This window comes from Hylobates moloch, unplaced genomic scaffold (assembly GCF_009828535.3).
Source record: "Hylobates moloch isolate HMO894 unplaced genomic scaffold, HMol_V3 SCAFFOLD_12, whole genome shotgun sequence".
NCBI classification, from domain to species: Eukaryota; Metazoa; Chordata; class Mammalia; order Primates; family Hylobatidae; genus Hylobates; species Hylobates moloch.
The window spans coordinates 14,077,380-14,093,538 of record NW_026652287.1 but is presented as its reverse complement, the minus strand read 5'-3'; the positions used below and the strand labels follow the sequence as shown (position 1 = coordinate 14,093,538).

Here is a 16,159-nt window from a genome sequence, read left to right as displayed (position 1 = left end):
AGAACTATGAGAGAGTACATTGCAGTGGCTTGAACCATGAAATTTGTGGTAATTTGTATAGCAGTGGCAAGAAACTGATACACATGGTTATTGATTTTTTCACATTCTCTACCTGTCAGGTGTGGATTCCTCCTCAATGATGTTTTGAAGTAATGCCATTATGCCCATTTTATGGATAAGGACTACTAAGGCTCATGGAGGAGAAGCAACTCTTGCTTGCTCATTCGTTCACTGAATACTGACTGGCCTCTTAGCTGACCAGACACTGGGGGACAGAGTCGTGGGTAAAGGTTTGCAGAGGTCTCAGGGCTTATAAGTTTAGAGGAGGGAGGATGAATAACCATGTATACTGGGTTGAATAGTGCTTCCTCTCCCCAAATTGATTTCTACCTTGGACCTTGGAATGTGACCTTTTCTGTGAAATGGGAGAGTTCCCTGATTCCCCTAGCAGGATGTGTGGCAGAGGTGTGGCTTGCCTGTTCAGTCACCCCGCAGCTCGAACACCTAGGGGGAGCACGCAGATGGGCAGGTGGAGAGGCTGGGCAAGTGCTTTGGGCTCTTGGCCCCATGGTAGTGTCTAGGGGTGGGTGCTTGCAACCCCAGTGTTACAAAGCTCTTTCAGCTTTGCCATCTGCAGATGGCTTGAGTGTTAATCAGCTCAGTGGACCCTCTGCATTATCAGAAGGGCAGAGGGCCAATGTGACAGCTTTCTGTATCCTGAGCTCTTGCCCAATGTCTCAGAAGAATCACATCACACAAGGGTTTGAAGGATGAGTGCAAGGTTTTATTGAGCGGTAGAGATGGCTCTTAGTGAGATAGATGGGGAGCCTGAAGGTGGATGGAGTGGGAAGGTGATCTTCCCCTGGAGTCGGGCTGCCCAGCCGCTGGACTCTGACCGGCCCCAGCCAGACTCCTCTTGGCGTCCAGACATCTCTCCTCTTCTCTCTTTCTCTGCCACTTTGTTCTGCCATCCATCTGCTTGCCTCTTTGTCTCCTAGCCTGCTGGTCTGTTCTGGAGCTTGGGGTTCTGGGCTTATATGGGGGCAGGATAGGGGGCGCGGCAGGCCAAAAGGCAACTTTGGGGGCTTGAAAACAGGAATTCCCATTCTCATTTAGGGCCTCAGGTATCCAGGCTTGAGGGTGGGGCCTTTGCTGGGGAACCACCCTCTTCTACGCAGTGTCACCCTGTCTCCTGTCCGTATCATTTGGAAATAACATTACAGATATAATCAAGTTAAGATAGGTCATTCTGGATTAGGGTGAACCCGAATCCAATGACCGGTATCCTTATAAAATGAGGGAAATTAGGACAGAGACACGTGAACATGGGCAGAGATTAGAGTGATGTGTCCACAGGCCAAGGAATGCCAAGGATGCTGGCAGCCACCAGAAGCTGGAGGAGGCAAGGAAAGATCCTCCCCTGGAGCCTTCCGAGGGAGCGTGGCCTTACACACATCCTGATTGCCAACTTCTAGCCTCTAGAGCTTGGAGACAATGCATTCGTGTTGTTTTAAGCCATCCATTTTGTGGGCATCCGTTACAGGAGCCCCTGGAAACTTATATGGCATTTAAGAAATATATATGATTGTACACGTGGAAAGCACAGCTTAGGGGGCTGTGGGAACCTGGGAAGGGGAATGGAGGGGTGGGCAGGGAAGCTTCTTCCAGGAAGGCACGCTGGAGCTGAGATTGAGGGTCGAGTAGGAGTTAAGTGTGCAAAGAGGGATGGGAAATCTGAGCCAGAGGGAAGAACAGGTGTGAAGCCTCTGGTTTGAAAAGGACCTCGGTGCTGGTCAGAGCGCAGAGGGGCGTAAGGCAGGCAGCGGTGGGGCCATAGCCCGTGCGCCAATCACGACACATTCCCGTGCCCTGCGCTTCTGGTCCCTGGGTTCTCTTCTGGGGGCTGCCGGGTCAGTATGTCTGTGTGTTCTTCACTGGCTAGGTCTGCTCATCCTTTGGGTTCCTTCCAGACTCTCCTCCGATCCCCCCCACACTGCCTACCACGCGGGGAGTTTGAACACGAATTTGGAGGTTCTTGTTTGTCCTTGAACGCGGCGGGGAGTGGAGGAAGGCGCCGGGAGGAGGCACAAAAGCGCTTTGTGCGACAGCTTCTCCTCCCGGAGCCGGCTCCGCCGTGAATGGGCCGCGGACAAAGGCGTCCCCTTCCAAGTACCTGTAATTGGAGGGTCCACGTGCGCGGGCGCTGCTGAAATGCAATGGACAAAAGGGAGAGGAATGGCCGCATCTTCCGGCTGCCCGTTGCTATGGTTTCCGCGGGGCCGGTGAAGGGAAGGGCGGTTACCAGGCAACGGGAGAGGGACCAAGACAAAGGGAGCTCAGGAGAGGGAAAGGTCTGGGGCAGGTGTGAGTACGTGTGCCATGAGGTGGGGCGGAGACAGAGGAGAATGCAGAGAGACACTGAGGACAGAGGGAGACAGAGGGGAGAGATAAGAGAGAGACAAAGAGCAGGGAGAGGCAGAGAGAGAGAGGAGAGAGAGCGAGAGAGCGAGAGGGCCACGTTAAAAAACAGCTAACAGAAGCTCATAGAGACAGACAGGGACACAGAGACATTCATTCACTTACTGTGTGCCAAGCCTGTGTGCCTCTGGAGACAGGGCTATTAGCAAGAGAGACACCATCCCTGACCTAAGAACGCAGAGACCCAGAGAGAAAGAATGATGCTAGCGATAGAGCCAGAGGTAGATGCTTGCCTGCCTCCCCTGGGGTGACTGGGGCTCTCTCTTCAGGCCATTGTCTCCTGGAAGCTGGTGACTTCCGGGTAGGGCGTGCTCAAAGCCATCGTACCCTTCCTCCTGACTCAGGGCAGTGTCCACAGGCAGCTCCACTCCCAGGAGGCTGTTGTACAAAGTGACTTCTGGTTGAACAATGCTCAATTTCTCCCTAGCAGCTCTCTTATGGCTTGCCAACTATGATGCTTGAATTTCCCGCCATTATAGTGATCGTGGACAAGTTAACTCATTTAGTAATTATATAGCAACAAAATGCTGTTAAGCGTGTTGCTCAATTGCTCCTGTATGCTAGGTATTGTCAGCATTCTCACTTTACAAGAGTGGAAACTGAGGTTCTGAGAGATGAAATATTTTATCTGATGTCACAGTTACTCAGTGGCAAAGCCACTAAGGTCTTCTGATCTCTAGCCCAATGTTCTTCCTTCCGCTTATATCCCTGTCTGGGCCACGGCTTATTTGTTTACAAGGAACAGAAGCCTACACAAATTAACTCTAGTGAAATGGGGAATTTATCAGAAAGACACTAAAAAGATTCCTGAGATCCAAGGGCAGGAATCAGAGCTGGTTTTCACAAGAAACTCCACTGGGTACTACAGAGAGCTCAGAAGTCATGGAGACTATTCTTTCTCTTTCTGAGACCTCCTGGTGGCTCCTCTCCACTTCTGTCTGCACACTGGCTCAGTGCCAAAAATGCCAAAATGACCTTCAAGGAAGTCTCCTTTCTTTTCCAGTTTACATTTTCAAGAGACAGCCTGATTGGCTCACTTCGATCAAGTGTACAGTTCTGATCCAATCAATTCTGGCCAAGGGTCAGGCCCCAAGCATACAACATGAGTGGCCAATTGACTTGTGGCCAGTTCTTCAGCAGGGGCTGCCAAAACAGGTGCTGTGGATGGGACAGACATCATGAGTTATCTAGGTAAACTCACTTACTTCTATCCTGGGGATACCAAGAGTAACCTTGCCTACCTTCCAGGGCTGTTGTAAGGAGCTCATACTTATCGAAGGAGTTTGCAAAGTGTTAAGTGCCACAGTAGAGCAAGTAATTACCTAGGTTAAATGGTAGTATCTGGATGACAAAACCATATTGTCCTTCTTCATCTCCTTTGCCAGGATTGTGGCCTGAGGCCAATGGGGCAGCATGCAAGAAAATTGTTATTGACAAGGGAGTGAAGAAAGGAAGAGTTCAGAGGATACTTGAGCTAAAGTGTGTACCACGATGAAATGAAAATGAAGAGGAGGATGTCATTCCTCCATTCTCTCACTCACCCATTTAATAAGCCCCGTGAGCCTTCAATGTGCAAGAAACTATACAAGATAATAAAGATACAATGGTGAAAAAGACATGGCCTCTGTTCTCCAGGGACTCAAAGGGGGTGAGGCACCAGGCACATAACCTGCCAGATACTATGTATTTTAAGATGTGCTATGAGAGAGATATAATGGTATCAGAGGAGGTGACTTAACTCAGACAGCAGCACCAAGGAAGGTGTTGTACCAAACACCTGTCAACTCCAACTGAAATGGCACTGTGCCCTGGAGACACTGAATGAGACCTAGGGTTTACTGGAGGAACTTAAATACAGGGACATTTGATGCTCAGATGATCTCATTTTTGGCTAGTGGAAGACTATTAAAGTTGGTCCTTGAGTTCTCTAGAAATAACCCTAATATATCAACAGCTTTCTCATACTTTGGTATGATAATCCTTTCAGACTTATCTTATACATTTTCTACTCAAAGCCAGAGTCAGCCATTTCTCCAAGGAGCTCTGAACTCTTTGAGTGGGAAAATGGTATTTGAGACCATAATCTGCATGGTGGGAGTGCTCACTGCTCCTGGGTTAGTTATTGGCTCTAGGTATTGTAAGAGGACAGTTAGAAAATACATATTTTTTAGGAGAAAACCATCATGAGTTTATACTGATATTTCTCATTCAAAATCAGGATACAGTGTTTTTCCTTTGATCATATATCTCTTTTCAACTGAAAACCTTGATTTTTAATGACATGAAATTAGGTACTCATTGCTTTATTTTACAATACAAATATATTTTGGAATTGCAATAACAATATTATTACTAAAAATATCATTGAAAAAAGATTATCAGCTAGCATTTATTCAGTTTCTGGCTTTGTGCCAGGCATGGTACATATATCATATTGCTTAATCCAAAAACAAACCAGGAGGGTGATGAGATTATCATCTCTATTTTACTCATGAGAAATTTGAGGTTTAAGAGGTCACAAAGTCACAAGTCAGTATGTGATGAAGGCAGCATTTTAATCCCCAACTATCTGACTCCATTACTTTCTACTACTTTGGGTTTTATTTTTTACCTCTTGTCTTTTGGCATTAATAAGGTGCCTGCTCTCTAATTGCATGGGCTACCTGGTTATTTAATACTCCAAGGATGACTTGACATCGATTATTTGAAAATGCATAGCTGAGAAAGAGAGAGAAAAAAAGAGGGAGAGAGAAAAGGAAGCAGTTTACTGGCTCAATGTTATTGCAGGGAAGAGAATACTTCTTGAGAAACATGTTGGCTCATACTTTCAAAGTGACAGATTATTGCTTTCAGTTATATTAGCAGATGGATTCTGTTTAAAGGTGTTGAGTATTTCTCCTCTGCTGCCAGATTGTTTTAAGTAGGGGAAGCAAATGGGAGGAGTCCCAAGGGCCTTGGGAAAACATATTATCAGGCACAAGCTTGAACCTACTGGAGAAGTTTTACAGGGGTCACTGGCTCCCCACGTTTGGGTGTTTGCTCAAGCCGTTTTCCCAAAATGAAATATCTTTTCTTTTTTACTCTGCCTAAGCAAATAATATTCAACCTCAGAGACCTAGTTTCTCTTTGAACCTTTCCTTGATCTTCCCAGCCTGTAATACTGTTCCCCTCTCTAAACTGGTTGTACTGGGTTAAATAGTATTCCTCCAAATTCACATCCTCCTGGAAACCTAAGAATGTGACCTTATTTGAAATAGGGTCTTGGAGATGTAACTGTTTAACACGAAGTCATACTGGATGAGGGTGGGTCCTAAATTCAATTATTGTTCTCCTAATAAGAAGGTGCAAAGACACACAGAAAGAAGACAGACATTTGAAGACAGAGGTTGAGACTGGAATGATGTAGCCACAGGCCCAGGAATGCTAGGATTTGTCAGCAGCCACGAGAAGCTAGAGAGGAGCAAGCCAAGATTCTTCCCTAGAGCCTCTGAGGGAACATGGTCCTGCTGATGTCCTGAGTTCAGACTTCTAGGCCCCAGAACTGAGAGATAATAAATTTCTGTTGTTTCAAGGCAGCAGTTTGTGGTAATGTGTTACAGCAGTCTTCAGAGACTAATACAGCATCTAATTCAGCACTGGGGGAGGAGAACAAGAATGGAAAGTCTGGGGTGAATTTTAAAGGATGATTAGGGTCCTCCTGGACCCTAGTGGCCAATGAGAGGGAATAGGGAAAGGGCATTCCAGGAAGCAGGGGCTAAGTCCAGGAGCAGAGAAACTGAACATAGTCCAGGAGAAGAGAAACAGATCGGAGTAGGCAGGCACCTGCATGCAGGGGCAGCATTTCTAGAATGATGCAGGACAGGTGTGAGATGAAGCCAGGAAGGTAGGCAGAGGCCAGATTCCTCAGGATCCCAAAGTCCACATGAGGAACTTCAAAGCTTTGTGCAGACACCAGGGAGCCCTTTGAGGCATGTAAGCCAGAAAGAGACACAGCAGTCATCCTGAACATGTCTGGAGGTTGCAGAGGGTGAGCTCAGTGCAGGACTGATTTCTTCTCCACATTGACATTCAGTTTGGTGCCCACAGAAGACATGAAATTTCCTCCTTGGGTGGGGGCCCTGCCTCTGGGTCACCTCCAAGGCAGGCCTCCCATGGAGGTGGTGTTCATGGAGCTGAGTGTTCCTCCAGCTCCTGTCTTGACTGTATCAGACACTGCCTGGAAGACCATCCAGCCGGCAGCCACCGACCTTTATCTAGTCATTTCAGAAGGTTCTGTTTTAAACTTTCTAGCCCAGAAAGCTGAGGAGAGGCCTCCCCCCACTTCTGCCAGTCCCCAGCCTAGGTCCCAGCTGCTCTCTCTCTGGAGCACAGGGAGAGCCATGCTGTCTCCAAGGAGACCAAGGGATTCTTTTTTTTTTTTTTTTAAACTCCCCACCCTGCTTTAATTGGCAGTTCCATGACCTCCAGGATGCACCTGGCTAGGTCCTAGGATTCCTTCTGGGGGTTTAGGGGAGGGAGGTGAAGGGGACGGAGGGCTGGCCCAGATGTTGGCCCCTGGTTTAGCTTTCTGTCCATCAGGTTTAGCCCTAACTTTGCCCCCCTCCAACATTTCTCTAATTCTTGAGTACCTCTCCCCCCACCCATTCCCTCGTCAGCACACCTGCTTAGATATTGGTCAAAGGGAGTGAGAGAACCTGGGATTCTCATGGCAGGTGGAGGATGTCTGTTGAATAGACCCTATAGCTTCACAGAATACATCCCAGTGGTTAGTGAAGAGGCTCTGGAGTCGTTCCCCACATTGCCACTTTCTAGTCGTGTGACCTTGGCCAAGTAAAACCTCCATGTGCCTCAGTTTTCAACTCTGTCAAATGAAGATAAATACCCATCGCCTGGGGCTGTGAAGATAGTTATAGAAGAAAATGCTTGTAGAAGGCTTAACCTAGTGTCTTGCACATCTTAAATGAAATAAATGTGAATTAGCCTTAATAAGTGTGGCTGCATAAAAAAGGATGAGTTCATGTCCTTTGTAGGGACATGGATGAAGCTGGAAACCATCATTCTCAGCAAACTATCACAAGGACAGAAAACCAAACACCGCATGTTCTCACTCATAGGTGGGAATTGAACAATGAGAACTCTTGGACACAGGATGTGGAACATCACACACCGGGGCCTGTTGTGGGGTGGAGGGAGAAGGGAGGGATAGCATTAGGAGATATACCTAATGTAAATGACGAATTAATGGGTGCAGCACACCAACATGGCACATGCATACATATGTAACAAACCTGCACGTTGTGCACATGTACCCTGTAACTTAAAGCATAATAATAAAAAAAAACCAAAAATGTGTTTATCAAAAAGACAATGTATATAGAAGCACCTTAAAAAACTACAAATCGTCATTTGAATTTTTTTCTATTTTTATTTTCCAAGTTTTATATGATCACAACATATAAAATAAACATTTCTATTATAATTTTAAAAAAAGTAAGTGTGGCTGCTTTTATTTCTGGGAAATATTTGTGGGAATGAAAGGTGGTTGAATGAAACCTGCACTAAGAGACAAACAGACCTAGGCTTGCATTCCCACTTTGCTGCTTACTTGCTTGGTATCCTGGGCTTAGCTAATTTAACTCTGTGAGCCTCCATCTCTTCATCTTTAAAAGGGAAACAATAATCCCTAACTCTCAAAGTTGTTTGGCGGAGATGAGATAATATTTATAAACTGCTTGGCACTTAGCAGGGGCTCCGTAACTGCTTGACTCTACCACTTACTTTGTGCAAATGACATTCCTTCTGCTGACTTAGTTTCCCCATCTGGAAAATGGGGACAATAATAGTACCTACCTCATAAGCTTGCTGTGACAATTAAAAAATGTACTTTAAGCAAAGCTCTTAAAATGTGCTGGCATTGTTAGATATGATAATTATTGTAGTACTAAAAGTTGATAACCAATATTTATTAAGTATTTAATTTATTAACCACTTACTATATTCCAGGCACTGTGCATTGCAGCCCTATGACTTAGGAGCTCTTATCAGCTCCACTTTACAAAGACTAAGTTGAGGCTTACAGAGTAAGGTCTCTTGCACAAGGTCACCCTGCCTGTAAGTGGCAGAGTTACTGTCATTATCAATGAATACAGTGGTGTGGATATGTGGGAACAGTGACCAGAACCCAACACAATAGCCATCTTTGTGGTTCCAAGTTCCAAAGGCCCCTAGGGAAAACTGGACTTTGGGTGCAGCCTAGCCGGGGTGATGGATGAACAGTGACAGCTCCTGCCGGAGAGTAAACACAGAGAAATATAGGTCATTTCCGACAGCCAAGCCCCCATCCACTTGTTTTACCCCAAAGCCAATCTTGTCAACTTGATCTTCTGCCCTGAACTTCAGCTGTCCTCCGGATGTTCTTGTGTTTCATGAATTATGCAGACTTGACAAAATGTGTGCTGCAAAGATTAAAATCTCTGTTCTTTTTATTGGAAGATCTTTCTTTCCTCCACTGGATTTTTTTTCTTCCTCTTGCTCTCATAGCATACTTTTTAGCCATCCTGCAGAGCACCTTCTCTCTTCTTTCTCTTAACAACTCAATTTGTGATTCCATTGCATGGTGCTAGTCTCACTGCAGATTCTTTCTCATTAATGAAATATACTTTACGGAATCCCAAAAGGTGTCCCGGATGAGCTTCTGGGAATTTCCATGAACAAATTTAGCGGATTAGGACTCCCACAGAAAAGCCCTGAATTGTAGCATGTGCTCATATCCATGGTATAAATACCACCATGGTCAATTTCAAGCTACCATATGAAGTCGCTAAATATGAACTTGAGAAGAGATACCCACAGTCAGCTCTCATGAGCTCGTAGGATCTGGCTTCAGACATGACTGGGTTCAATTCTTACATGCAATGGAGGCAATTATTATTATTGGTCTGAGTATGGGTCCTGACCATGCCACTTATCAGCTGTGGGAATCTGGGCAATTTACTTAACCTCTTGGAGCCCCAGTTTCACCATCTGTATATCAGTCAGGATAGGCTGAGTGTTGCTATAGAAACAGATAACCCTGAATCTCAGAGTCTTAACAAAACTTTATTTCTCATTCATGTAGTGTGACAAAGGCATATTTTTTTTTTTTTTGGCGGGGTGGGGGGGTCTTTGCTCAAAGCTTTTCAGGAAAGTAGGCAAATTGAGGCTTCATGTTGATGTGTTTTCACAATCATTTCCATAGCAGGGAAAAGGGGATATGCTGAATTCCATGCCCTCTTTCAAAGCTTTCACCTGAAAGTGGCATATATCACTTGTACTTACATTTTATTAGCTGAAACAAGCAAATGGCAATACATAAATTCAAGAGGGTGAAGCAGAGTAATCCTAACATGTGCCTGGAAAGAGAACCAGAATTTCTTGGGAAACAGCCTTGATGATTACCCTCAGCTCTTAGATATCATTTTCTCTAGTGGCTTTTAATTTTTTTCATTAAGCAGCTGTGGCTGAAACTAAGCAGAAAATATGGGTGGGCATTACACCTCTAGTCAATCCCCGTTTTTCCACAGAGGCCCTGGCGACAACCATTTAGAATGCTAAGATCTCAAAGAACATGATTGAAAACCTACAAATCTTGTTCCAACTCTCATTTTTTAGATAAGAACATTGAGAAGGTTATGGGACCTAGTTCAAGTCACACAGTAGATGAAGGTCAGAAATAGGATGAAGACCTAACTCCTAGTCCAGTGCACCTTCCCCTTAGTGACAGTCCACCACCCTAAACATCATCCTTGCTCATGAGGTTCACTGGTACAGCAGGTGGAGCTGGAAAGGTACACACTAGTTATGTAACAATGAAGGGGTTTAAGCCAGAGGAAGGTGCTGGTCATATGTGGGTAGGACATGTACCCAAGAGTCTTTGAAAGGGGAGTCCCCACCAAGCACAAGCTGGAGGCGTCAACAGGAGGGAAGCACTAGGGGGAGTAAAGTGGCTCTGGGGCCACAGCGGGGGGTGAGGAATCATTCAGAGCTGGATTTTGGAGGTGGATGTTGCATCAGTCAGGACTTTATGTTACAAGTGACATAAAAGTCAATTCACACTTACTTAAACAATCAGGAGAATTTATTGCCTAGGGTAATTGAAAAGTCCAGAGGTGCATCAAGATGCAGGCTGGCTTTATTGTAGCAGTACAATGGATGTCACCAAGAATTCAGGTACTTTGTTTCTTCCCAGGCTCCAGGATCTCCTTTGTGCAGCCATAGGATGGTTGTCAGAGTTCTTCCCACCGTGTTGTCTGAGGGATGAGGGACAGTTCTTTCTAATAGTGCTTGTGGAAAAGAAAGCTTTTCTTTCCTAAGAACCTCTACAAACATGTTCCAATAACTCATGGATCTTGAGGCTGGCTACATGTATTTATCCCTAAACCAATCGTGTGCCCAGGAGGTGGGCTATACTAATGGGCTGAAGCCAGTCTACCCAAATAATATGGCTGAGAAGAGGGGAGTGCTGGCTTCAGAAAGGATATTTAGGCTACTGTTTGGAAAGGAAACATGGATGCTGGGAGACCCCAAACATAAGACTATCCATCACTGCTGAGTGGACAGAGGGGAGAGAAGATGGGGTTTGAGGTGGCAGGAAAGCAGCTTACTCAGTAAGAGTGAGTCTGTCCATCAGAACTTCCACTAGGCCTAATGAGTCCTGGACCCTAGTCTCTATATTATGCCACTGTTTCCCTGTCTGAAATATTGTATGGCCCCTGGCTGCCTTCCAACAAATCTAGATTTTCCATTTGGAGTGCAAGAGCCTTGGAAAAGTAATCTTGGAGTGTATTAACCATGCCTTTATTTTCTGTATTTTGATGCTTTGACTTCTGAGGCCTTGCTGCCTTCCCAGGGTTAGCCAATTATTACAGGTAGTAAAAAACTAGGCTACTGAGCATGCTTTTCATCTGCAAACCAACCACCAGAGCCCATACTCCCACCACCTCCTGTATCAGGCTCTCATACTCGAGGATCACTGCTATAATTACCCAAGGCCAGGTACCACACAACCAGGGACAGCCCCTGTACCCCAGAGACTGCTGAAATTATTCAAACTAGCCAAAAATAGGCCTGCTTACCATGCTTTGCTTGTTCCTGCCTGTGATACCACAACAAAGTCTTTGGCCCACAGCTTCCCCTCTCTCCCTTGCCTCCTGACCAAGGTTAATGCTTCTCCATGTGTCCCCCACTGTCCAGTGGCACACATCCTCCTCTTGGGAACTGTGAGTACCAAACTATCTTTTCAATGGCAGTCATCGTTGATCTATTGGCCTCACACAGCTCAAATTTTCTATTCACACACTATATTTTTTAAGTGAGGACATGAAGATGGCTGGTTTTAACCCCCTGCATCTCTTACCTTTGGCTCTTTGTCTCTGGAATCTTCCCTAAATGATACAGATTCTCTGCTCTAGATATACCTTCTCCAACACCTGCAGCAGTTGTTTCTGTAGAATGAGGTTGAAGAAAGCAACAGTTGCCTCCATCTGAGTGGAGGACCAATCTTCACAGACAGGTGAGCCAAATTTCTCTTCCCACTCAGCTTCACTCTCTTTTTCAATATCACCACATTCAGCAGCTAGAATGCATCTCTCCTGAAGAATTTACCTTATTCACCTTGTAATTCATCCTCTCTACAGGCCCCAGTGCTTTGGCAAAACTTCTTAACACTTAGTTGATGTGGCTGCTACATTCTGGAATTTGGGAGGATATTCCTGCAGTTGTTGCCAAGTTAAGAGAACAAAGAGGCAGGTTGGAACCAGAAAGGGAATCTGTATTCATCAGGGTCCCAGCAAGAAACAGATGGTACATTCAAAAAAGACAAGAAAAGTTTATGGATCTATTTACAGGGGCAGGGACAGGGGCAGGCTCAAGGAGACAACCAAGGAACTGTCAAGCACCGAGGGGCTGGCATCAGAGTGGAGCTACTAATACACCAGATCTAAAGGGGCCAGGGAAGGAGTGGTGTTTCTGGAACCCTCCAGATGACCTGTGATTGTGCAAGGGAGCTCACCTGACAGGAGCCATGGCCATAGGTAGGCAAACAACCATTGCCAAAGCTATGGCCTGGGAGGGAGGGAGCAGAGGGAAGAAATATCTTCCTCCTCCTTCCTCACCTATTCTCTTGCTGCTGCCTCTCATTGCTCTAACCCAACTGAAAGCTAGAGGACGAGGCTGGACTTTTATGTGGTTCATAGAGATCAGCCTCCTAGGGACAGGGCAGGGCAGAGAAGAGCAGATGGTAGTTCTGAAAGGGCAGATAACCAGTATAAGTTCTGTGTTCTATGTTGGTTACCCAGAACACAGCTGAAGAAAGCTTTGGCCAGAGAAGTCAAGGAAGCAAGGAAGTTGAAGTGGAGACACATATGAAATCCTCTACTTAGCCAACTGCTTCTTTTTTGGCCACTTTAAGATGGTTAACAAAAGAAAACATGGTGGTATATTACAATGGGAGTCATGACGGGCATCAAGTAAATAGTACAGGACTTGGAGTCACAGGACATAATTCATACTGAAGTGTCAATGACTGACAATGCCATTGCTCCACTAAGGAGACACACTAAACCTAGAACAGTGAGACATGCTATCCAGAAAGAAATAGGCCAGGTTGATGAAGGATGAAGACAGGGTCTACTGAAAGATAGTAAGGATGAGAGACTGAGAGGAAAAAGGATTCAGAGACAATCTCTTTCCATTTTTCAGTTTGTTCAGAATGCATTTCCACTAGAATTTGCCTCATCAATCCAAAGATGTCACACCTTCATTACCCTGCTTTTAGAGCCTTTTTAATGTCTCCATATGGGGAACAAGAGTAGACATGAGAAGTTACTGTGGCCAAACCAGGAGGAGACTGACTTGGATCCCAAGATATATCACCAGAAATTGTATGTTTGGGTTAAACAAAAAGAATTTGTTTGCAGTAAATTGATAGCCCTTATCTCCCTTGCATAAGCTTGTGCTGGTCTTAAAGGGATGAACTGGGAAGAAGTGAGGCATTCTGTCTTTATCACAATTAGATATTAGAAGTGCAATTCAGAGAACTTCGACTTCAAGACTCAAATCTAAGAGATGAATGGTGGCCTCCAAGATGGCCCCCTGTAATCCTTACAGCATGGCATTTATGACTTTTTGTAGTTTCCTCCCCATTTGAATGAGGGCTACACCACTGGACCATTAGAACATGTATGACTTCCAAGGATAGGTCATAAGAAAGACTGCAGCTTCTTTCATGGTCTATGGAATTGCTTGCTCTGAAGGAAGCCAGCCGCTGTGCTGTGATGATGCTCAAGCACGCCTGTGGAGAGATCCATATAAAGAGGAACTGAGGCCTCCTGCCAGCAGTCAGCACCAGTTTGCCAGTCATATGGATGAACAACCTTGAGAGCAGATCCTCCAGTTCTTGTCAAGCTTCAGATGACTGCAGCCCTGGCTAACATCAACCACATGAGAGATCCCAAAGCAGAACCAAGTTTTTGACCCACAGGAAAAGTGAGAGGTAATAGATGATTATCATTGCTTTAAACCACCAAGTTTGGGGTGGTGCAATAGATCACTAATACAAGTGGTAATAATTTTCATGAAAATATATGCTTCCACAGTTTATAATTTTTTTTCCCATCCATTTACTCACTTACTCAACATTGAATCACTTGATAAATATTTGCCGAACACCTGCTATGTGCCCAGGAAAGGAAATATAGCTGTGAACTAAATAGGCTACAATTTCTGTTCTTGTTGAGCATACAGTCTCATGTCTCTTGATTAAAGGAACCATAGTGTCATAATTAGGTGCATGGGCTCTGGGGACAGCCTGCCATCAAGTCTTTTCTTGGCCATCAAGTCTTCCTAGCCATATAGCCCTGGACAAGTTGCTTCATCTCAGTTAACCTTATTTTCCTTATCCATAAAATGGGCTTAAGAATAGTAGCTACTCCATAGGAGCATTGTAAGAAATAAATGAGATGAAAAAAGTTTTTTCCAGTGCTGGGCACCTAGTAAGTGCTCTGTAAATCATACCTGCTGTTATGAGTAACCTTACAGCATCTCAGGAAAGTATGTGAGTGTTCTTGGTCCCATTTTACAGATGATGACTCAGCCTCAGAGAGGCCAAGTGACTTTGCTCAAGGTCACAAAGATGAAGGACTTGCATTCCCATCTTCAGACTCTATGACCGAATGCTCATCTGAAGTTCCACAAGAGATAGTTCCTCTGGGAGAGACCATGAGCTGGGCCCCATTTCAGATACAGGCTGTATCCTTAGCTGACAGTGTATTTCCTTCTCTTGGTACAAAATTATTCCCCTTTATCATCAAAAAGTTATCTTTAGTAGAATTTTTTTTCTTAGAATAGTTTCAGATTTACAGGAAAATTATGAAGGTATTCCAGAGAGTTCCCATATCTCCCATACTCGGTTTCTCTCATTATTAATAGCTTATATTACTATAGCACATTTCTCACAAATAATAAACCAATACTGATACATTATTATTAACTAAAGTCCATGGGTTATTTAGATTTCTATAGTTTTTGCCTAATGTCTTTTCCTGCTCTGGGATACCATTGGATACCACATTGCACTTACCATGTCTCTTTAGTCTCTTCTTGGCTGTGACAATTTGTTAGACTCATCTTGTTTTTGATGGCTTTGAAGGTTTTGAGGAGTACTGGTCAAGTATTTGTAGGATGTCCCTTTGTTGGAATTTGTCTGATGTTTTTCTCATGGTTAGGTTCGGGTAATGGGTTTTTGGGAGGAAGAGCACAGAGCTAAGGTGCCATTTTATCATGTCATATCAAGGGTACATACTATCAAAATGATTTATCGCTGTTGATACTGAACTTGATCACCTGACTGAGGTACTGTTTGTGAGGCTTCTCAACTGTAAAGTTACTCTTCCCCCACCCTTTCCATACTGTATTTTTTTTTTTTTGGAAGGAAGACGCCATGTGTAGCCTACCTTAAAGAGTGGAGATTTGTGCTCGCCCTTCTGTGACAGCAAAGAGTCTACATAAATTACCAGTTTTAACCTGATTTTCAGGTGGTGGAATTTCCCCGTTTCCCCATTATTTTTGAAGCTAAGAAGGGGGATCTGAAACAGCTAGGCCCATACAGTGGAGGGCACGATCTAGTACCAGAAGCTTCAAGCTCTGAGTAGCCCCAGTTGGTCTGGAAAAATGTGTCCTAGAGGTGGGGGATTCAAAATATCTCATTCAGGAGGGATCAGAATTAATTAGTGAGTCAACTGGGCTGATTCATGTTCACAATTAATTATGACAGAAGTTGACAATTACTCCTGGCAACAGGGTATTGGGGAGGCCTAGGAGACTAAGCAAAGCTCTGAGAAGGCATCTTATCTGTTGGGGGAGAACACCTCCCCCAACCTCAAAAGCAAACCCTACAGTGGAGTGATGGGCAAAGCCTCAGACTTGTAGTTTACAAAATAAGAAGTATCAATAGCCTACACTTACATGAAATGCAAATAAAACGCATATCCATTTTTGCTTACCAAAATGGCAAAGGCCAAAAAGTATATAATGCCTAGTACTGATATGGGTGTAAGAAAATGGATATTCTTATATACTACTGACAAGAGGGCAATTTATAATATAAAAGAGTTAAAAAATATTCACACTCTGAATTAGATACTCA

General features: G+C 44.6%; 2 long non-coding RNA genes across 2 annotated transcripts; one reads left to right on the top strand and one right to left on the bottom strand.

Moving 5' to 3' along the window:
• Positions 1–762: 762 nt before the first annotated feature.
• Positions 763–2,293, bottom strand: LOC131380731 (uncharacterized). The gene is made up of 3 exons (XR_009208855.1): positions 2,174–2,293; positions 1,320–1,484; positions 763–1,027 (listed from the first exon to the last, which is right to left on the bottom strand). It is a non-coding gene; the product is annotated as an uncharacterized LOC131380731 (long non-coding RNA).
• A 17-nt stretch (positions 2,294–2,310) lies between these two features.
• LOC131380730 (uncharacterized) lies at positions 2,311–4,094 on the top strand. Its single transcript, XR_009208854.1, has 3 exons — positions 2,311–2,364; positions 3,482–3,669; positions 3,864–4,094. It is a non-coding gene; the product is annotated as an uncharacterized LOC131380730 (long non-coding RNA).
• Positions 4,095–16,159: the final 12,065 nt, after the last annotated feature.